Source organism: Neophocaena asiaeorientalis, unplaced genomic scaffold (assembly GCF_003031525.2).
Source record: "Neophocaena asiaeorientalis asiaeorientalis breed wild unplaced genomic scaffold, Neophocaena_asiaeorientalis_V1.1 scaffold449, whole genome shotgun sequence".
NCBI lineage: Eukaryota > Metazoa > Chordata > Mammalia > Artiodactyla > Phocoenidae > Neophocaena > Neophocaena asiaeorientalis.
This window is the reverse complement of record NW_020175027.1, coordinates 2526700-2549194: the sequence shown is the minus strand read 5'-3', so window position 1 is coordinate 2549194 and position 22495 is coordinate 2526700. Positions and strand designations below refer to the sequence as shown.

Genomic DNA, 22495 nt, shown 5'->3' with positions numbered 1-22495 from the left:
TTTCCAATTTATCAGATGGAACCAAGGTCTCCGGGATGAGACCAAAGCAGAACAGGGGAAGCAATAGTGCTGAAATGGAGCAGGACCCTATGGTCCTTCCCCCATGTCCTCCACCTGCCTTTTATTTGTAAAAAAAAAAATAAAATAAATTTAATCAGAGAAATGAAAAAACGCAGAAGCAAAGGACAAAATAATAGTTTAGTCATTAAACAAAGTCAAGGGCCTCTAGTTCCTGCTCAAGAGCTATAGATGATATTCGGAGCCATATCCTGTGAGCTGTTTTGTAGATACTAAAGCCCCCACCAGGTGGAAGAAGTTAACTACATGATGACTAGGCTGTAGCCATGACATAAGCTGCCACAGTTCCCTGAACTGGCCTCAAAAGAAATGGCAACAAACTGACCCTGGAACTGAAGACTAACTGCACTTAAAACAATCAAGATGACACTGATCAGACCACCGCATGACCAATTTCAAGACTACTGTCAGAGCTGACTGTGCTGTTTCGGCATGTAGCCCCTCCCTCTGCCTATAAAAGCTCTTGCCCACTGATTGTCAGTGGAGGGGGAATCGGCCTTCGAACAGGAGTCTGCCACCCACCCCAACCCCAGTTGCCGGCCTCCAAAATAAAGCAATCTTTCCTTTCCACTACCTTTGCCTCTTTATTGGCTTTTGAGCAGCAAGTAGCTGGACCCCACTTTTGGTAACAGTTCTACACAGAGAAAAACAAAATACTCGAAAGTCTCAGTACCACCAAAATTTCTGTTTGTCTCTTTTGACTATATTTATAACTTTTTTATGGGTATTCATCAAATTCTTGTATCAGAGGCTTTCAGATTTAGGTAGCAAAATAAGCTACGATATGATATAGTATGGTTCTGGGTGAAGCCAACAAACTAATCAGCAGCACCAGAAATGAAAAGGCTCTTGTTGCCACCGACAACCGAAGGACCTCCCTGGGTTACCACTCCCCCACGAGGACAAGGAGGAGTTTGGAGGCCTTGCACTCTGGCAGTCTGAGAATCTGTGACGGTCACTCAGTTAGGCGTTTCTCATGAACCAGGTCCCTCACAGCGGCCTGCACATCCTTGTTCCTAAGGCTGTAGATGATGGGGTTGAACGTGGGGGTCACCACCCCATAGAAGAGGGAGGTGAGCTTGTCTGCAAGGTCCTGCTTGTCTGCCCTCAGGGGGTCCTTGGATTCGGACTTCCCATACATGAAGAGGATGGTCCCATAGAAGATAAGCACAACTGTGAGGTGGGCAGAGCAGGTGGAGAAGGCCTTTTTCCTCCCCTCTGCTGAGGGGATCCTCAGGATGGTAGCGATGATGAACACACAGGAGAAAAAGATGAACAGAACTGGGATGCCCAGGAAGATCACATTGGCCAACACCATACTGATTATATTGATGGAGATGTCAGCACAGGCCAACTTCAGGACAGCCAGGATCTCACAGGTGAAGTGGTTGATGACATTGTCATCCCACAGAAGGGCAGCTTCACAGCCTGGGATGTCTGAACTACAGAGTTGGTGATACCAGCTGCCCAGGAGCCAGCAGCCATGGGCACGTAGGCAGCCTTGCTCATGACCTCAGGGTACCTCAGGGGGTTGCAGATGGCCATATAGTGATCAAACGCCATCATGCCCAGAAGCACACACTCTGTGGCTCCCATGGTAAAGGAGAGAAACATTTGCCCAAAACATGTTGAGTAAGAGACGGTTTTCCTGAGGGTCAGGAAGCCGTCAAGGATGAGAGGGACTGAGGAGGTTGTGTAGCAGATGTCCAGGAAGGAGAGGTTCCTCAGGAAGAAGTACATGGGATTCTGTAGGAGGGAGTCCAGGATGGTCACCAGGATGAGGACCTCGTTGCCCAGCAGGGTCACCAGGTACATGAGCAGGATGAGCACAAAGAACGTTTTCTCCAGCCTTGGGTGGGCTGAGAGGCCCAGGAGAATGAACCCCACCAGGGGGGAGGTCTGACTGGACCTGTCCATGGTGCCTGAGGTCAATCTCAGCACTCTCTGACTCCAAAAAGTGCCTGGGCAGCAGGGCAAAAATCTTCACCCTGCTGAGCTACTGGAGAATAGCTCCATGAATTCTGTCATGTCTAAGGGGCTCTAGAAAAAATATAGTAGAGATCAGTATTTAACTTGTTTTCAGTAAGAATGAAGAGTTAATGTGGATTAACTCACCTGCAGGTGACAATTTTTAAAACTGGGCAAATGATTTTTTAAAAATAAATTTATTTATTTTAATTTTTTTTGGCTGCCTTGGGTCTTTGTTGCTGCACGCAGGCTTCCTCTGGTTGCGGCGAGTGGGGGTTACTCTTTGTTGTGGTGCGCGGGCTTCTCATTGCAGTGGCTCCTCTTGGTGCGAAGCATGGGCTTTAGGTGCGTGGGCTTCAGTAGTTGTGGCACACGGGCTCAGCAGTTGTGGCTCACAGGCTCTAGAGCACAGAAAACTGGGCAAATGATTTAAAATATCTGTGTAAAGCACTGGTGAGGTAAATAATACAACATAGAATCATAGGGTCATAACTCTGGGGGAAAAAAGGAATTCAAAGAAGTATATCCAGCATTTGAGGCTATGTTTCAACTAGGGCATTTGCAGCTTCTGGAGGTGGCCACTGAGAGGCCAAGAAGCACTACGCATAGCCTCCTGGAGGTGGGAACAGGTTTTGAAGTGCAAGGCCCACTGTGAAGGGCTCCTAACTAAACCTCCTCCCTTTGGTAGGGAACCCAAAGGGCAGCACCACAGGAATGAGTGAATCAGAAAGAAACATGCATTTACAAGTGCTATAGCTCAGCTTCAAATCAAGCCCTGAAATTGGATTGAGGTGGTCCCAAATTTTTGATGCTCCCAAATACCTAACAGAAGCAAATATAAATCTACCTTGAAGGAAGGCACAGTGGTTGAGAGTCCGCCAATGCAGGGGACGCGGGTTCGTGCCCCGGTCTGGGAAGATCCCACGTGACGCGGAGCGGCTGGGCCCGTGAGCCATGGCCGCTGAGCCTGCGCGTCCGGAGCCTGTGCTCCGCAACGGGAGAGGCCACAACAGTGAGAAACCCGTGTACGGAAAAAATAAAAAAAAAACAAAACATAAATCTACTTTGAAGGAAGGCAATATCACCCAGTCTCTAAATCATGTCTACAAGTAATTTTGCAAATACAACATCCAGCACACATTGAAAAAGAATAAGGCACACAGGAGACAAGATGACAGAAATGAAAACCAAGAGGAAAAAAAAGGAAATCAAGCCTCTTCTTTTAGGGGGAGGTGGGAGCCTGCAGTTCCTCTTCCCTGGTGTTGCCTGTGGAGAGAATTAACCCAGACACAGTGCCAAGGTCTTAACCTCCAGTTGATCCTTTTGTACATTTGGGGTTCAAGTGAGCCTCTTGTGCACTGTGGCCAAGTTGAAGAGAGTTTGACTGAATGTCCCTTCTTTTCTTCATTCTCCATCTGCCTCACCAGAGGCACTGGCTTCTCCCTAAGACTGTTCACAGAGCCCTGAGTCCTGCTCGGTCAGGACTTCTTTCTGGGAAGCTTGAATCTCTCCTCAGACTTCTAAGAGCTCCCCAAACTAGGATTTATTCTGGACCAGTGAAAAACTGTAGGTGACACTGAGGATGTTGGGCATTTGGTTTTATTTGCTCTGTATCGAAAGTATTCATGAACTTCCCAGATCTCCATCTCTTCAAGTGCTCTCAGTCATCCAGCCCCTGCCTCAATTATACGGGGGCACTTCCTGCCTGGGGAGCTCTGAGACACTCCTCTGGTGGTGCTCAGCACTGTAGTTGTGCCCAAGTCAGTGCCACAATAATTCAATTCAGGTTGACATATTTATTGAGCATCTGTGCTGAGCCAGGCATAATTCTAGGTGCTGGGATCACAGGAAAGACAGTCACAGCCCGTAACCTCAAAGAGCTCAAAATCTAGTAGAGGAAATAGCCATGCAAATAGTCACACACACAAGGGATTATATCATCCTCATCCTTATCAACCCAAACAATCGCTCTGATGCTACTGACAACAGGCCTTAGGATCTATTTCACAATCTGCTCCCTTTCCAATGTGGAAAGCTCCTCGCTGCATTCCTCACAGTCCTCTGGCCTGCATTTGGCTCCCTGAATGATGTGGGGTGCTGTACTTCCTGGCAAGGCTCACTGCACTTTGAAGTAGTTCCCCTTTGATATTGAGCCAAAATCTGCTCCTTTGCAACATTAATCCCTCTTCCACAGACAGCCCTCCAAGTGTCTAGAAATAGCTTGGCTTCAGCATGAAGATAAACAAGAGTCCATCTCCCTTTTTCTCCCAGGGCCTTAAAACAGATATATCTCTCACACGGGCAAATGTGCCAGCCAGGAATTGACTACAAAGGCTGGTCAGCACTGAGAACGGCCCCCAGCTTGAGGATGGCTCACGTGCCACCCTGCTAGGTGGATGTGTGTGCTGGGGCAGTAAATGAGTCCCAGGCTGGGGTTTCACTCTACGTCAGCCAGCCCTCCAACCTCTCCCCAAAACCTGGATCCTGTGAAGAAGATATTCCCGCCATGTCATCACCACGAGATCCAGAATCGTGGCTCATTACTGTTGCTGGACTTTGGATTCTTAACCATAAAACAAGAAACAGCACCACCCCACACACCAGTCTCAATCAAGAAGAGACAACTGTGTGAGAAGAAGGTTAGGACTGCGGGGTCCCAGGCAAGACCTTTCCCCTCAGCACAAAGTGGGGTGAGGGCAGAGGACCTCAGAGACATTTGAGGTTTGATGGGTCTATCTGACTCTGTGAGAATAACATCATATCAGTGAAAGGGCTTTCCACCTCCCCTTTTCAACTCCATTCCATTACAATCAAGTCTGACGGCCAAAATGCAGCTGCACGAACGAAACTTTTGGTGTGATCAAATCCTGTGCTTACCTTTATAAGAGACATGGTGAGCAAGAAGGATCTGCTTCCTAAGAGTTGGGAAGCGGTCACATGTCAGAAATAGCGATACCAAGTGGGAAACATCAGGGTGAGGGTTTGGAATGTGTGACAGGTGAAGGGTCCAGCCAGTCCTCTGCCCTCCACCTGTCTCCTGTGTTCAGGGTGCAATCTCCAAAGAACTGGCCATCGCCCTTAGAAGATCATTTAAATTCCAGTCTGTTCTTCGGGACCATTTTACTCCCTGAAGTCATTTAAAGTTTGGAAAGTGAGTTGACTCAGTTTAGAAACTTTGTATCCTTCTGGGATTACACCTCCAAGATCCAATTGTGTTGAAGGCACTGGAGGAAGTTTACTGCCTGCTTCCTTTCTCCCTCCCTCCCTTCCTTCTCTCTGAACATCATAATCCCATTAACAGACTCCAGCAGCCTGCTGGTCAGAACATGACTCACTCAGACGCCAAGTCTTTTCTCCTGTGCTGTAGTCAAGCCTCATTACCCCAAGTCTGTGCTTATGCAGTGGTTTTTAGGAGTCTCTATTCTCCTCTGGATTTTCAACTTGTTGGATTAGGGCCCTTGAAATAACCTGCCGTGTTCTTCCTGAATCCTCACTTGGCATCCATCTAAGTCACTGTCCTTTCAGCAACCTATCATCTGCACACGTGCTCCCAGACCTTACGGTAGTCACGGACAGAATGTGACCCAGAACAGGCATGGGTCCAGAAAATGGGTACCCTCCTTTATCCAGCAAACGATTATTAAGTGTGTACTACGTAGAAGGCAGAAATGTGCCAAGAACCACGATCCAGAGACAGGAATGTGAAAAGAAAACTACCAAACAAGGAAGGAAGTGCAGGCCAGGGAGAATGCCCACGCTGATGCGGCAGCCCAGAGGAGGCAGGGGCCAGACCTCCTGGAGGAGGTGAGCCAAGGTCCGTGGTGTGCTGGCGCTGGCTCGCAATTGTGCACATCTCTTCCCAACTCCGATTCAGTGACTTTGTTGGTAGCTTGAAATGGGCCATCCTGCCATCATCAAAAAATCTAGAAACAATAAATGCTGGAGAGGGTGTGGAGAAAAGGGAACACTCTTGCACTGCTGGTGGGAATGTGAATTGGTTCAGCCACTGTGGAGAACAGTATGGAGGTTCCTTAAAAAACTACAAATAGAACTACCATACGACCCAGCAATCCCACTACTGGGCATATACCCTGAGAAAAACATAATTGAAAAAGAGTCATGTACCAAAATGTTCATTGCAGCTCTATTTACAATAGCCCGGAGATGGAAACAACCTAAGTGCCCATCATCGGATGAATGGATAAAGAAGATGTGGCACATATATACAATGGAATATTACTCAGCCATAAAAAGAAACGAAATTGAGCTATTTGTAATGAGGTGGATAGACCTAGAGTCTGTCATACAGAGTGAAGTAAGTCAGAAAGAAAAAGACAAATATCGTATGCTAACACATATATATGGAATTTAAGAAAAAAAATGTCATGAAGAACCTAGGGGTAAGACAGGAATAAAGACACAGACCTACTGGAGAACGGACTTGAGGATATGGGGAGGGGGAAGGGTGAGCTGTGACAGGGCGAGAGAGAGGCATGGATATATATACACTAACAAACGTAAGGTAGATAGCTAGTGGGAAGCAGCCGCATGGCACAGGGAGATCAGCTCGGTGCTTTGTGACCGCCTGGAGGGGTGGGATAGGGAGGGTGGGAGGGAGGGAGACGCAAGAGGGAAGAGATATGGGAACATATGTATATGTATAACTGATTCACTTTGTTATAAAGCAGAAACTAACACACCATTGTAAAGCAATTATACCCCAATAAAGATGTTTAAAAAAAAAGAAATGGGCCATCCTAGGAGTGTTTATATCACAGAAATCATCAAATGCTCCAGATCAGGGCTTTTTTTGACTTGGAGATGGCAGTCGTTAAATATTCACCAGCACACCACTGGAATGGAGGAATGTCAATCTGCCCAATGAAGGGGAGTGGGTAATCATCCAGGGCAGAGGGGGCTGCATAACCAAAGACACAGAAATGAGAAAGAGCCCCAGGAGTGAGGAGTGACCAGGAGTGCAGTGTTGCTGGAGCACAAAGGGGCTGCTGATGGGGAGGAAGGCAGGGCTGGACCCAAGTTGATCTTTTGGGACATCCTGAGGAGTTAGGACTTTCTCCTGTAGGGGATGAGAAGGCACTTAGAAATTTTAAGTAAAGGTCCAACATGATGAAATTTGCATCTTAGGTTGATCCTTCTGGGCACAATGTCGAGGCAAGACTGGGGGCAGGAGGACAAGGTCTAAAGAGACAGGGAAGCACTTCAAGCAAACAAAGATAAGAACATTGACTGGGGAGTGACTGCGTGGTGAAGATGGGGAGATTCAAGAAAGGTTTGGTAAGTACAAAATATAATAGTAGATTTTGGTTGGATATAGCAGGGGGGAAAGAGGATAGAATCAATATTTCTAGCTCAAGTGATGGCTGGGTGATGGTGACACCACCAAAGTGGAGAATATCAACCAAGTTTTTGGTTTTTGGGGAGAAGATGAATTCATTTTGGAGTATAGTGTGTCTGAGGAACTTCCAGCTAGAGATGGGGGAGATGTCTCAGCTGGAGACTCATCAACTTATCCATCACTTAGGGAGAGTGGCTGGAACCCTGGAGATGCTAGCACTGCTCTGCTGTCTGTAGATACAAGTCTAACTGTACTGCCATGGAAGATTGTTGGGGGGGCCCTGAAATGGAAATTCATAATATCTACATGGTTTCCTTGACCCCTGGGCCACTAGGGACCCATCCACTCTGTCATGAGAACCCTCTGAGCAAGTGGATTCTGAGGATAGGAACAAGGTTCGCTGCTTGCAGAGGAGAGAGTAAGGCCACAGAGACCAGTGACCCAGAGGAGGTCAACAGGGGTGTGGACAGTCAAGGCTCAAAAGTCAAGAGTTAGGGGAAAGCAAGGACTGGAAGAGCAGTTGTCTCCAGAGCAGAGGAATTACAGGCAGCTGTTCTGATCCTGCATAAAAAAACATCCTCCTTCCTCCTGGATTCCTTAGAAGGAATAACTGGGACCCCAATCCTAGGAAAAGTCTAGATAGACCAGTGCTTCTCAGACAGTAGCATGCATCAGAATCACCTAGAGGAATTGTTAAAACACAGACTGGAAACTCAGAGGCGCACACACACACACACATATAGGTGCATGTGCAGGCTGCTGGGACCCACCCACAGAGATTGATTTAGTAGGTCCCGGGAAAGGCCCAGGAATCTGCATTAACAAGTTCCCAGGTGATGCCGATGCTGCCCTCTGTCACACTGAGTAGCCCAGGGTTAGGCTTCTCACTAACTCAGTGTGTAGGGTCTCGCTCGGGGCATTGAAATTTGAGGTATTGCAGAAGATGCTTCTCATTATTCCTCATTGTCTAGGGAAGGCTCGGACAGATCAGCCAAGGGAATACTGGGTTTTAATCGGCCAAGAGAAAGCTTTGTGTGTCAGAAATCTTTCTACAAGTGTGTTTGTGTGTATGTGTGTAAATGTGAGTTTGCCATAGATAATTGGACCAAAGGGGTAGTCTGAACTCCACCAACCCCAGCATTTCCTGGGAGGCATCTGTTTATCGTGGCTTTCTAAGGACAAATGTGGACGTGACACCCCACGAGATTCATAAGGTCTGTAACCAGATCCCTGATCAAAACACTTTGAGATTCTGTTGGGAGTCATGAGTAAACAGCACATTCTCTGTAAAGGTGGAAAAGAACCACCACCATTTTGAGATAATACCAGGGCTGGAATCAGGTGCTATAAAGGTCAGAGAGACAGAACTTCCCTGAAGAGGGAGAAGGGAAGGGGGGGAAGGGAGAGGGACCAAAGCACTGCCCCTTCATGGAGGGGAGCCCACTCATGCAGCAAGCACTCAGGGGAGAGTTAAGTGTATAATTTCTCATGTCTGAATGCTGGATCGTCTAAACAATATTTGCCTGATTCGCTGCTTCATTCCAGGAAGCATCACAGTCTCTTTCTGAGGTCCCTTACGTTGTTTCCATGCTCTGTACCACGAGGCGCCCTGGCCACAGGACTCACCTGACTGACCAGTGGACCCCTGTCCCAGGGGCAGTCAGCATATGGGCTGTCTGGTGGCTGATACTGGATGATGAGTAACCAAACCCTTTAGTTCTGTCTCTTACGAGCTTGAACTCAAAACACCAGGACAGAGTCAGCAGCTGGTGTAAGGAAGGAAGAACAGGAAGGAGAAACCACAGTAACACAAAGAAAGCGGGTAGTGAGGAGAGGCCTGGCCTGTGGGAGCTGAAGCTGAGTCACAGGGACAGTCGCTGTGACAGACCCGGGTCAGTCCCCCCTGGAGTTGGGGGACAGAGAGTTCTGCCACAGAGGGACCAGCAGGAGCCACTCAGATCCTGATTGACAGTCCAGTGCCTGTTCAACCATGAGGCCCGACTGTGTCACTGTCCCCCATGAACCCCAAGACATCCCCTAACCCTTGAGGAAGCCCAAGCGTGAAGGAGGGGGAGTCTCCTGGCATTTAGAGAGCAGAGGTCAAAGATGCTAGACATCCCAAATACGAGTCACTGCAGCCCAGCGAAGGAGGGTCCTTCCACCTGCTTACATCCAAGTATCCCTTGTACCTACTTCATGGGGTTTGGGGAGCATTAGATAAGATTAAGAAAACAGTTGTAAATTAATGGCAACCCATATTAATATTAATACCCCACCATTATGTCAAATACAACAAATCAAACTGGCTGTAAACTCCCTCAATCACAGAAACTATCTCTTAGTCATATCTCTATTTCTAGTAACCAGCCTGGAGCTGGGCACAAAGATGTAGAGAAACTGTACACAGAAATGTCAGAGACAACGCTGTAGCCACCCTACCTCCACCAGCCCAGACAGGCTCTCCTCCTAACTTCCTCCAGGTCCTTCTTCCCGTTCACAAGATCTGGGAATTTACCCATTGTTCATTTTCCTCTCTTCTGCATGTCCCACCCCAGATCTATCTCTAAATCCTATCATTTCTTCCTCCTAAACGTCTCCCAGGGCCACTCTCTCCTCCATCCCTGTTATTGTCACCCTGGGCTAGTTCTGCCTGCTCCTCCCGTGACCAGCCCCCTGGACAGTTTTGTGACATTCTCAGTCTTGCCTCAGTCTCTGGATGTTCCCACTCTGCTGGACATTCTCTGAAGGCAAAGACTCACTTCTGGCCATGGTGTCACCCACTCACCCTTACCCTTTGGTATCTGGCACAAGGCCTGGCACACATGACATGTTTGTAGCATAGGGATTGTTCAGAGTGGAGGGCAGGCTGTTGGGGGAGAGAGAGGGTGAGGGAGGCGGGGGGAAGAAAGAGAGAGGGAGGGAGGGAGAGAGAGAGAGAGAGAGAGAGAGAGAGAGAGCGCACACCCTGGGTCACCCAGTGGAGGGGAGGAGATGCCTAGGTGGCCAGGAATCTGTCCAAAGTTCCCAGGAACGTTTGAATTCACTGAGGCCCAGCTCTTTTTCCCTTCGAGGCTCTTTTTAGGGCCAATGACAGAGCCAACTGTTGGCTCTTGGACCAATTGTGATCAAAGCCCAGGAGAACTCTGATTACCTGGCTAGAGAACATTCTAACCTGAGGTTTCCATTCCTAGCGAGAGGGGAGTTTTGGGTAGACTTCACAACATTGTCTAATTGGATCTATGAGGTGAAGTCTAAATTCTGAGCCTCTCACCAAACTTTACCAACTCACCAAACTCACCAAACTTTTGCTTCTGGGATAGGGCCTGGCCCCAAAACAACCCAGCTCTAAACTGAGAGAGTCATCATGGGACCCTCTGGAGAGCAGTATGGAGCACAGAGAAGGGGGTACTGGCCCAGGGCTTCGGCAAGGCTTGCCCGCCCACCCTGCAGCGCCATCTCCTCCGGGCTGGGGTACCGGGCTGAGTCTCAGCCTTGAGAGTCAGCCCTCGTCTCCTTGAGCCCCAAGGGCAGGCAAGGACACTGTGAGTAGCTGCAGCTTCTGTGCACTGCAAGCTGTGGCTGCACTTTGGAGCCCTCTACACCCAGAATACAGTCACTTCTCCTGGCCCCTGGTAAACTGGCAAGCAACAGACCCAGCCTAACATGGGACCCTGGGTAGTGCCGGGTGACCTCTACAGCTAGTTCTTCACCAGCTGGGAGGAAAAAAGAGTCTGATGCAAAGAGGGCTGAGCATAGAGGCAGGGAGGAGGGGTGAGGGAACAAGGCATCTGTTTCCAAAAGCTCTGAAGGTTGCTGTTGTAGCAAGGGAGCAGATGTGTTTTGCATGAGCCCAGGAAGCTGACTTAGGACCAGGGGAGGAAGGGATAAGTTAGAAAAGGGCACATATCAGGTCCCTGAAGAACTCTAATTAACAGCCCAGACTTCCCGACAACAACACTGGAGGCCGTGAGCACTCCCACCATTATTCAAAATGTTCAAACAGAAGCCAAGAAATCACCTCCTGAAGACAGAGCCCCTGTAACAACAGGTGGGTTAGAGAAGAGGACCTGATGGGTTTAATATCTGAAGATTCTCCCAAGCTTTAAATTCTGTACTCCCTGATAGTAAAGCAGCCTTTCTCTAAAATTGATTCTGTGTCCCTTAATTCCTGACATCCTGAGATAACCTCTTTTGGACACTGTATCATTACCAAGTAGAAAACAAGCACCCCTTCTTCAGGTCCACGTGCAATTCACAAACCTCTCTTGGCCTCAGTTTCTCTACCTTTAAACCAGAGATGGTTTAGTGGGGTCAGTGATTCCCAAGACTGGTGTACATCAGAGGTACATGGAGAGCATTTATTTAAAACAGAAAACCAAAACACTGATCTTTAAGACCATCTGCAAAGGTAGGACCCAGCAATCTGAACTTTTTTTCATTTTCTTACACTATATTTTCAATTTTTTTTTACAATTTCTTCCTCTAGTTCAATTTTTTTTTACAATTTCTTCCTCTAGTTCTTTTTCTCTTTTTTTTTTTACTGAACTATAGTTGATTTACAATATTGTGTTAGTTTCAGGTGTATTAGAAAAGTGATTCAGATATATATATATGTATGTATATGTCTATGAATATATAATGTGTGTGTATGTGTATATATATATATTCTTTTTCAGATTCTTTACTGTTATAGATTATTACAAGATACTGAATATAGTTCCGTGTGCTATACAGTAAATCCTTGTTATTTATCTGTTTTATATATAGTAGTATATATTGTTAATCTCATATTCCTAATCTATCGCTCCCCCTCCCCCACTTTTCCCCTTTGGTAACCATAAGTTTGTTTTCTATGTCTGTGAGTCTGTTTCTGTTTTGTAAATAAGTTCATTTGTATTATTTTTAGATCCCACATATAAGTGATATCATATAATATTTGTTTTTCTCTGTCTGACATACTTCACTTACTATGAAAATCTCTAGGTCCATCCATGTTGCTGCAAATGGCAATACTTCATTCTTTTTTATGCCTGAGTAATATTCCATTCTATATATGTACCACATCTTCTTTACCCATTCATCTGTTGATGAACACCTGGGTTGCTTCCATGTCTTGGCTATTGTAAATAATGCGCCTATGAACACTGGGGTGCATGAATCTTTTCAAATTACAGTTTTCATCTTTTCCAGATTTATGCCCAGGAGTGGGATTGCTGGATCATATAGCAACTCTATTTGTAGTTTTTTAAGGAATCTCCATACTGTTCTCCATAGTGGCTGTACCAAGTTACATTCCCACCAACAGTGCAAGAGAGTTCCCTTTCCTCCACACCCTCTCTGGCATTTATGATTTGTAGACTTTTTGATGATGGCCATTCTGACTGGTGTGAGGAGATACCTCATTGTAGTTGTGATTTGCATTTCTCTAATGATTAGTGATGTTGAGCATCCTTTCACGTGTTTGTTGGCAACCTGTATATCTTCTTTGGAGAAATGTCTGTTTAGGTCTTCTGCCCATTTTTGGATTGGGTTGTTTGCTTTTCTGATACTGAGCTGCACAAGTTGCTTGTAAATTCTGGAGATTAATCCTTTGTCAGCTGCTTCATTTGCAAATATTTTCTCCCATTCTGAGGGTTGTCTTTTCGGCTTGTTTATGGTTTCCTTTGCTGTGCAAAAGCTTTTAAGTTTCATTAGGTCCCATTTGTTTATTTTATTTTTATCTCCATTTCTCTAGGAGGTGGGTCAAAAAGGATCTTGCTGTGATTTATGTCATAAGGGGTTCTACCCATGTTTTCCTCTAAGAGTTTTATAGTGTATGGCCTTACATTTAGGTTTTTAATCCATTTTGAGTTTATTTTTGTGTATGGTGTTAGGGAGTGTTCTAATTTCATTCTTTTACATGTAGCTGCCCAGTTTTCCCAGCACCACTTATTGAAGAAGCTGTCTTTTCTCCATTGTATATTCTTGCCTCCTTTATCAAAAATAAGGTGACCATATGTGTGTGGGTTTATCTCTGGACTTTCTATCCTATTCTGTTGATCTATATTTCTGTCTTTGTGCCAGTACCATACTGTCTTGATTACTGTAGATTTGTAGTTTAGTCTGAAGTCCAGGAGCCTGATTCCTCCAGCTCTGTTTTTCTTTCTCAAGATTGCTTTGGCTATTCGGGGTCTTTTTTGTTTCCATACAAATTGTGAAATTTTTTGTTCTAGTTAAGTGGAAAATGCCATTGGTAGTTTGATAGGGATTGCACTGAATCTGTAGATTGCTTTGGGTAGTACAGTCAATTTCACAATGTTGATTCTTCCAATCGAAGAACATGGAATCTCTCCATCTGTTTGTATCATCTTTAATTTCTGTCATCAGTGTCTTATAGCTTTCTGCATACAGGTCTTTTGTCACCTTAGGTAGGTTTATTCCTAGGTATTTTATTATTTTTGTTACAATGGTAAATGGCAGTTTCCTTAATTTCTCTTTCAGATTTTTAATCATTAATGTATAGGAATGCAAGAGATTTCTGTGCATTAATTTTGTATCCTGCTAATTTACCAAATTCCTTGATTAGCTCTAGTTGTTTTCAGGTAGCATCTTTAGGATTCTCTATGTATAGTATCATGTCATCTGCAAACAGTGACAGTTTTACTTCTTCTTTTCCGATTTGGATTCCTTTTATTTCTTTTTCTTCTCTGATTGCTGTGGCTAAAACTTCCAAAACTATGTTGAATAACAGTGGTAAGAATGGACAACCTTGTCTTGTTCCTAATCTTAGAGGAAATGGTTTCAGTTTTTCACTATTGAGAACAATGTTGGCTGTGGGTTTGTCATATCTGGCCTTTATTATGTTGAGGTAAGTTCCCTACCTTCTGGAGAGTTTTTATCATAAATGGCTGTGGAATTCTGTCAAAGGCTTTTTCTGCATTTATTGAGATTATCATATGGCTTTTCTCCTTTCTGTTTTCTCCTTCAGTTTGTTAATATGGTGTATCACATTGATTGATTTTCGTATATTGAAGAATCCTTGCATTCCTGGGATAAACCCCACTTGATCATGGTGTATGATCCTTTTAATGTGCTGTTGGATTCTGTTTGCTAGTATTCTGCTGAGGATTTTTGCATCTATGTTCATCAGTGATACCGGCCTGTAGTTTTCTTTCTTTGTGACATCTTTGCTTTTGGTATCAGGGTGATGGTGGCCTCGTAGAATGAGTTTGGGAGTGTTCCTCCCTCTGCTATATTTTGGAAGAGTTTGAGGATAGGTGTTAGCTCTTCTCTAAATGTTTGATAGAATTCACCTGTGAAGCCATCTGGTCCTGGGCTTTTGTTTGTTGGAAGATTTTTAATCACAGTTTCAATTTCACTGCTTGTGATTGGTCTGTTAATATTTTCTATTTCTTCCGGGTTCAGTCTTAGAAGGTTGTGCTTTTCTAAGAATTTGTCCATTTCTTCCAGGTTGTGCATTTTATTGGCATATAGTTGCTTGTAATAATCTCTCATGATCCTTTGTATTTCCGCAGTGTCAGTTTTTACTTCTCCTTTTTCATTTCTAATTCTGTTGATTTGAGTCTTCTCCCTTTTTTTCTTGATGAGTCTGGCTAATGGTTTATCAATTTTGTTTATCTTTTTAAAGAACCAGCTTTTAGTTTTATTGATCTTTGTTATTGTTTCCTTCATTTCTTATTCATTTATTTCTGATCTGATCTTTATGATTCTTTCCTTCTGCTAACTTTGGTTTTTTTTGGTCTTCTTTCTCTAATTGCTTTAGATGTAAGGTTAGGTTGTTTATTTGAGATTTTTCTTATTTCTTGAGGTAGGATTGTATTGTTATAAACTTCCCTCTTAGAACTGCTTTTGTTGCATCCCATAGGTTTGGGTCATCGTGTTTTCATTGTCATTTGTTTCTAGGTATTTTTTGATTTCCTCTTTGATTTCTTCAGTGATCTCTTCATTATTTAGTAGCATATTGTTTAGCCTCCGTGTATTTCTATTTTTTACAGTTTTTTCCCTGTGATTGTTATCTAGTCTCATAGCGTTGTGATCAGAAAAGATACTTGATACAATTTCAATTTTTTAAAATTTACCAAGGCTTGATTTGTGACCCAAGATATGATCTATCCTAGAGAATGTTCCATAAGCACTTGAGAAGTGTATTCTGTTGTTTTTGGATGGAATGTCTTATAAATATCAATTAAGTCCATCTTGTTTAATGTGTCATTTAAAGCTTGTGTTTTTTATTTTCATTTTGGATGATCTGTCCATTGGTGAAAGTGGGGTGTTAAATTCCCCTAGTATTATTGTGTAACTGTCGATTTCCCCTTTTATGGCTGTTATCATTTGCCTTATGTATTGAGGTGCTCCTATGTTGTGTGCATAAATATTTTCAATTGTTATATCTTCTTCTTGGATTGACCCCTTGATCATTATGTAGTGTCCTTCTTTGTCTCTTGTAATAGTCTTTATTTTAAAGTCTATTTTGTCTGATATGAGAATTGCTACTCCAGCTTTCTTTTCATTTCCATTTGAATGGGGTATCTTTTTCCACCCTCTCACTTTCAGTCTGTATGTGTCTCTAGGTCTGAGATGGGTCTCTTGTAGACAGCACATATACAGGTCTTGTTTTTGTATCCATATAGCCAGTCTATGTTTTTTGGTTGGAGCATTTAATCCATTTACATTTAAGGTAATTATCAATATGTATGTTCCTATTACCATTTTCTTAATTGTATTGGGTTTGTTATGGTACGTCTTTTCCTTCTCTTGTGTTTCCTGCCTGGAGAAGTTCCTTTAGCATTTGTTGTAAAGCTGGTTTGGTGGTGCTGAATTCTCTTAGCTTTTGTTAGTCTGTAAAGTTTTTAATTCTTCTGTCGAATCTGAATGAGATCCTTGCTGGGTAGAGTAATCTTGGTTATAGGTTTTTCCTTTTCATCACTTTAAATATGTCCTGCCACTCCCTTCTGGCTTGCAGAGTTCCTGCTTAGAGATCAGTTGTTAACCTTATGGGGATTCCCTTGTATGTCATTTGTTGCCTTTCCCTTGCTGTTTTTGTTTGTTTGTTTGTTTGTTTTTTAATTTTGCGGTACGCGGGCCTCTCACTGTTGTGGCCTCTCCCATTGCGGAGCACAGGCCCCGGACGCGCAGGCCCAGCGGCCATGGCTCATGGGCCCAGCTGCTCCGCGGCATGTGGGATCTTCCCGCACCGGGGCACGAACCCGTATCCCCTGCATTGGCAGGCGGACTCTCAACCACTGCGCCACCAGGGAAGCCCTCCCTTGCTGTTTTTAATATTTTTTCTTTGTATTTAATTTTTGATATTTTGATTAATATGTGTCTTGGCATGTTTCTCCTTGGATTTATCCTGTATAGGACTCTTTGTGCTTCCTGGACTTGATTGACTATTTCCTCTCCCATATTAGGGAAGTTTTCAACTATAATCTCTTCAAATATTTTCTCAGACCCTTTTTCTCTTCTTCTGGCACCCCTATAATTTGAATGTTGGTGTGTTTAATGTTGTTCCAGAGGTCTCTGAGACTATCCTAAACTCTTTTCATTCTTTTTTCTTTATTCTGCTCTGTGGTAGTTATTTCCACTATTTTATCTTCTAGGTCACTTATCTGTTCTTCTGCCTCAGTTATTCTGCTATTGATTCCTTCTAGAGAATTTTTAATTTCATTTATTGTGTTGTTCATTACTGTTTGCTCTTTAGTTCTTCTAGGTCCTTGTTAAACGTTTCTTGTATTTTCTCCATTCTATTTCCAAGATTTTGGATCTTTACTATCATTACTCTGAATTCTTTTTCAGGTAGACTGCCTATTTCCTCTTCACTTGTTTGGCCTGGTGGTTTTTTACCTTGCTCCTTCATCTACTGTGTATTTCTCTGTCTTCTCATTTTGCTTAACTTACTGTGTTTGGGGTCTCCTTTTCACAGGCTACAGGTTCATGGTTCCCATTGTTTTTGGTGTCTCCCCCCAGTGGGTAAGGTTGGTTCTGTGGGTTGTGTAGGCCTTCTGGTGGAGGGGACTGGTGCCTGTGTTCTGGTGGATGAGGCTGGATCTTGTCCTTATGGTGGGCAGGACCATGCTCGGTGGTGAGTTTTGGGGTGTGTGTGAACTTATTATGATTTTAGGCAGCCTCTCTGCTAATGGGTGGGGTTGTGTTTCTGTCTTGCTAGTTGTTTGGCATGGGGTGTCCAGCACTGGAGCTTGCTGGTTGTTGAGTGGAGCTGGGTCTTAGCATTGAGATGGAGATCTCTGGGAGTGCTTTTGCCGACTGAGAGCTCTATTACGTGGGGCTGGGAGGTCTCTGGTGGTCCGATGTCCTGAACTTGGCTCTCCCACCTCAGAGGCTCAGGCCTGACACCCAGCTAGAGCACCAAGACCTTGACAGCCACACAGCTTTTAGGAAGTCTAGGTCTTCTGCCAGTGTTGAGTAGGTGTTCTGTAGGAGCTGTTCCACATGTAGATGTATTTTTGATGTATTTGTGGGGAGGAAGGTGATGATCTCCACGTATTACTCCTCCACCATCTTGAAGGTCCTCTTGGCATGCATTTGAGGTTCATTAGTTGTAAAATGTATCAGTAGTTTGCTTCTTTTTATTATAGAATAGTATTCCATTGTATGGTTGTACCACATTGTGCTTATCTATTCACTCATTGATCAACATTTGGACTGTTCCCAGTTTTCGGCTATTACGAATAATGCTGCTATTTAACATTTATATACACAACTTTGTGTGGAATTGGTGGGTCATATGATACAGATGTGTTTAACTCTAAGAAGCTGCTAAACTGTTTTTCCAAAGTGATTGTAACATTTTAAATACCCACGAAGCAATGTATGACAGTTCCAATTTCTCCACATCATCACCAACACTTGGTGTTATTAGTCTTTCCAATACAGTTCTTCTAGTGGTTGTGCAATAGTATATCATTGTAGTTTTAATTTGCATTTCCCTGATGGCTACTGATATTGAGCATCTTTTAATGTGCTTTTTAGCCACTGACATACCTTTTGGTGAAGGTATTTTAATTGGGTTTTCTTTTTATTATGTCATATGTAAGAGTTCTTTTATGTAGCCTAGATATAAGACCTTTATCATATATATAATTTGCAAGTACTTTCAGTCCTTTTTATTTGTCTTCATTTTTTATGGTGTCACTTAAAAAGCAAAAGTTTTAAATTTTGTAGTATATTTAAAAATTTGGTGTCTTATTTAAGAAATCTTTACTTAACCCAAGGTCACAAATATTTTCTCCTATGTTTTATTCTAGAAGATGTATGATTTTACGTTTTACATTTAGGTCTGTGATACATTCTGAGTTAATTTTTTTGTATGGTGTGAGGCAAGGATCACATTAATTTTTTACATATGAATATCCAACTGTTTCAGCACCATCTGTTGAAAAGACTATCCTTTCCCCCATTGGATTGCTCTGGTAACTTTCTTTTTTTTTTTTGCGGTACGCGGGCTTCTCACTGTTGTGGCCTCTCCCATTGAGGAGCACAGGCTCCAGACGCGCAGGCTCAGCGGCCATGGCTCACGGGCCCAGCCACTCCGCGGCATGTGGGATCCTCCCAGACCGGGGCACGAACCCGTGTCCCCTGCATCGGCAGGCGGATTCTCAACCACTGCGCCACGAGGGAAGCCCCCTTTGGTAACTTTCTTAAAAGTCAACAGATCATAAATATAAGGACTAAATTCTGGACTTCCTTTTTTTTTTTTCTTCTTAAAAACATGGAATGTGCACTTTCCCAGACTTCAAGATTTAAAGTCATATCGGCAGCTCCCCAGCACTGGGCAGCAGGAAGCTTATCCTGCCTACTGATGAAGCAACAAGTTTCAGGCTTCCTAACTGACATTTACAGGGTGCCTTCAAGTAGTGAGTGTCATGTGAGGATCTAGAAAGCATGATGAACAAAACAAACACAAAACCAGAGACAGAAAGAAATTGACTATTAGAAAATGGCACTATTTTGCAGCTAAGGCTCTAGAGCCCACAAGCCACAACTACTGAGCCCACGTGCCACAGCTACTGAAGCCCGCATGCCTAGAGCCTGTGCTCTGCAACATGAGAAGCCACGACAATGAGAAGCCCACGCACTGCAATGAAGAGTAGCCCCCGCTTGCCACAACTAGAGAAAGACCACGCACAGCAACAAAGACCCAACACAGCCAAAAAATAAATTAATTAATTAATTTTTTTTAAAAAAAGAGTATTTCTCAAGTGCAGGGAGGATTCTTTATATGAAGTGTATGTGCATACAGTCTGCAAGTTAGGAAAGTTTCTTAAACGCTATGCTTTATTTCTCCATTTGTAAACTGCAGCTGCTAATAGGGTTATTAAAAATTACATGGGTTAATACATATTAAGTGCTTAGAAGATGATCTGGGACATAATGATTGCTCGAATAAATAACAGCTATTATTATTAAGCATGCACTTTCATGTACATGATGGTGAGCTTTCTACTGAGAAACTTGGCTTAAAACAGCAGCATAAGGGAAATAGTTATGAGACATTGGAATAGATAGTCAAAGAAACTGACAACACTGCTCTAAATCTACTTTAAAAAAAACAAAACAAGTAAGGCCTTCTGTGGTGGCACAGTGGTTAAGAATCCGCCTGCCAATGCAGGGGACACGGGTTTGAGCCCTGGCTCGGGAAGATCCCACAGGCAACAGAGCAACTAAGCCCGTGCACCACAACTACTGAGCCTGCCCTCTAGAGCCCATGAGCCACAACTACTGAGCCCTTGTGCCACAAGTACTGAGGCCCACGCGCCTAGAGCCCATGCTCCACAACAAGAGAAGCTACCCCAATGAGAAGTCCACGCACCGCAATGAAGAGTAGTCCCTGCTTGCTGCAACCAGAGAAAGCCTGCGCGCAGCAACAAAGACCCAACGTAGCCAAAAATAAATAAATTATATATACATATATTACTTTAAAAAAAAAAGAAAACAAGTAAGAAAGATCCCTCTCTGTCTGAGGGAAGGATGGAATAAATGCTTCTTTAAGTGAAAAAAGTAATATGTATTCATTGTAAAATGAACAAACAAATCAAACACTACAAAGATGTAGAAACTCCCAGTACTCTTACCCAATTTGGCATTTACCATTTAAGACTTTTTCCCATTTATATATTATGCATTTTCCCACCTGTGTGGTGGTTTTTTTTAACAAAAATGGGATCATACCATCCAAAAAAAAAAAAAACATGGAATGCTTCATGAATTTGTGTGTCATCCTTGCACGGGGCCATGCTAATCTCTGTATAGTTCCAATTTTTGTATATGTGCTGCTGAAGTAAGCACTGGACTTTCTATTCTGTTATATCTGCTAACTTTAAACTATGGCTATCCCCAGTCATGTTGGACTTTTATGTCAAGAGACCAGCAGGCAAGGAAAGGAGTCACTATCCTAGTGGCATATAACTGATCCTGCTCATGAGGAGGAGATAGGGCTGCTTTTACACCAGGAGGGCTATTATGGGCTGAATTTTTGTGTCCCACCAAAATTCATATGCTGAATCCCTTAGAGTCTATTACCTAGGAAACCCAAACAATGACCACTATGTTTTTAACAATAGGACCATATCACAGAGCTTCAGAAGCAGGTTGTCTGATTTTCAAGAGAGCCACCATTTCAGCCAAGAAGTTATTCCATTTCAAGAAGAACACAGCTGTGGAGGTAGAAAGAAGACAGCATTTCACTCACACACACACACACACACACACACAAGAATGTGGCATTGCATGGAGAAAAGGCATTGTGCATTTTCCACTTTGAAGAGGGCTAGGTGTGAGTATCAGGTTTCAGAATAATGCAGGAAGCCAAGAATTTGTACAAACTAATAGTACAACAAAAGGCAGCTGTGGGATTGTGGTTGGTTTAGAAGTAGTGCTCACAACTGTGGAGCAAACAAAACTACCCAAGTTGACCCAAGAAGAGCATGGTGTGGTGAATTCCAAGACGTGACAGACACTGCAAAGTTAGGATTCTAATGTGTCTAAAATTTGCTCTGTATAGTTCTAGAATGTCAATTAATTATTGAAGACTACTTCTCAAACTTTAACATGCATATAAATCGCCTGAGAATTTTGTGAAAATGCAGATTACAGTTCAGTAAATCTGGAATGGGACTGGAGATTCTGCAGTTCTAACAAGATCTCAAGTGATGTTGCTGGTGTTAGATCACACTTTGAGTAGCAAGTACCTAGGATATTCTGGTAGAATTAGTCTGGCACTGGGGTTGATTCATTCATTTGCCTAATTGATATCTGTATCCTTGTTTGAGCAAGAATTTTGAGACAGCTAAAATATTCAGATGTACATAGTAATCCCTAGAGCAACCACTAGAAAAATAAGGCAAAGAACTACAGCTAAAAAGCCAATACATAAATTAAAATGGAATTAATTCTAAGAATTATTCAATTAACCTAAGAGACTGGAGGAAAATAGGAACAGATGAACAGAAAGTAGATGTGATAAATAGAAAACAACAACAAATAGTAAACTAAACCCAACTATTCAGTGATTACATTAAATAGAAATGGATCAAACTTACTAATTAAAATACAGAGACTGTCAGACTGGGTAAAAAAGCAAGTCTCAACTGCATTCTGTCTAAAAGAAGCATTTAAAAAATAAAGACACATACAGGTTGAAGGTAAAAGGATGGAAAAATATATCAAGCAAACAGCTGGAGAGTTATATTAGTATCAGATAAAGTAGATTTGAAGACAAAGCGTATTACCAGAATAAAGAGGGACATTTCATAAGGATAAGGTGTCAAATAATCAGGAAGACATAAAATCATGAATGTATATTCACCTAGTAACCAAGCCTCAAAATAATATGAATGAAAAACAGACATATTTAAAGGGAGAAATAGAGCCACGGTCAGAATTGGAGATTTTCATATCCTTTTCTCAGCAATTGATAGAACTAGACAAAAAAAAGTCAAAAATTAATTCGCTATGGACCATAGACCTAAACATAAAAGCTGAAAGAAACTATAAAGCTTTTATTATAAAACATAGAAAAACATCTTTGTGATTGGGGGGTAGGCAAAATTTTCTTAGAGAGGATATGGAAAGTAA

General features: G+C 43.2%; 1 non-coding gene and 1 pseudogene across 1 annotated transcript; both read right to left on the bottom strand.

Moving 5' to 3' along the window:
- Window positions 1–1033: 1033 nt before the first annotated feature.
- Window positions 1034–1995, bottom strand: LOC112411743 (olfactory receptor 13C7-like; annotated as a pseudogene).
- Window positions 1996–20604: 18609 nt separating this feature from the next.
- Window positions 20605–20707, bottom strand: LOC112411770 (U6 spliceosomal RNA). The gene has a single exon (XR_003005690.1). It is a non-coding gene; the product is annotated as a U6 spliceosomal RNA (small nuclear RNA).
- Window positions 20708–22495: the final 1788 nt, after the last annotated feature.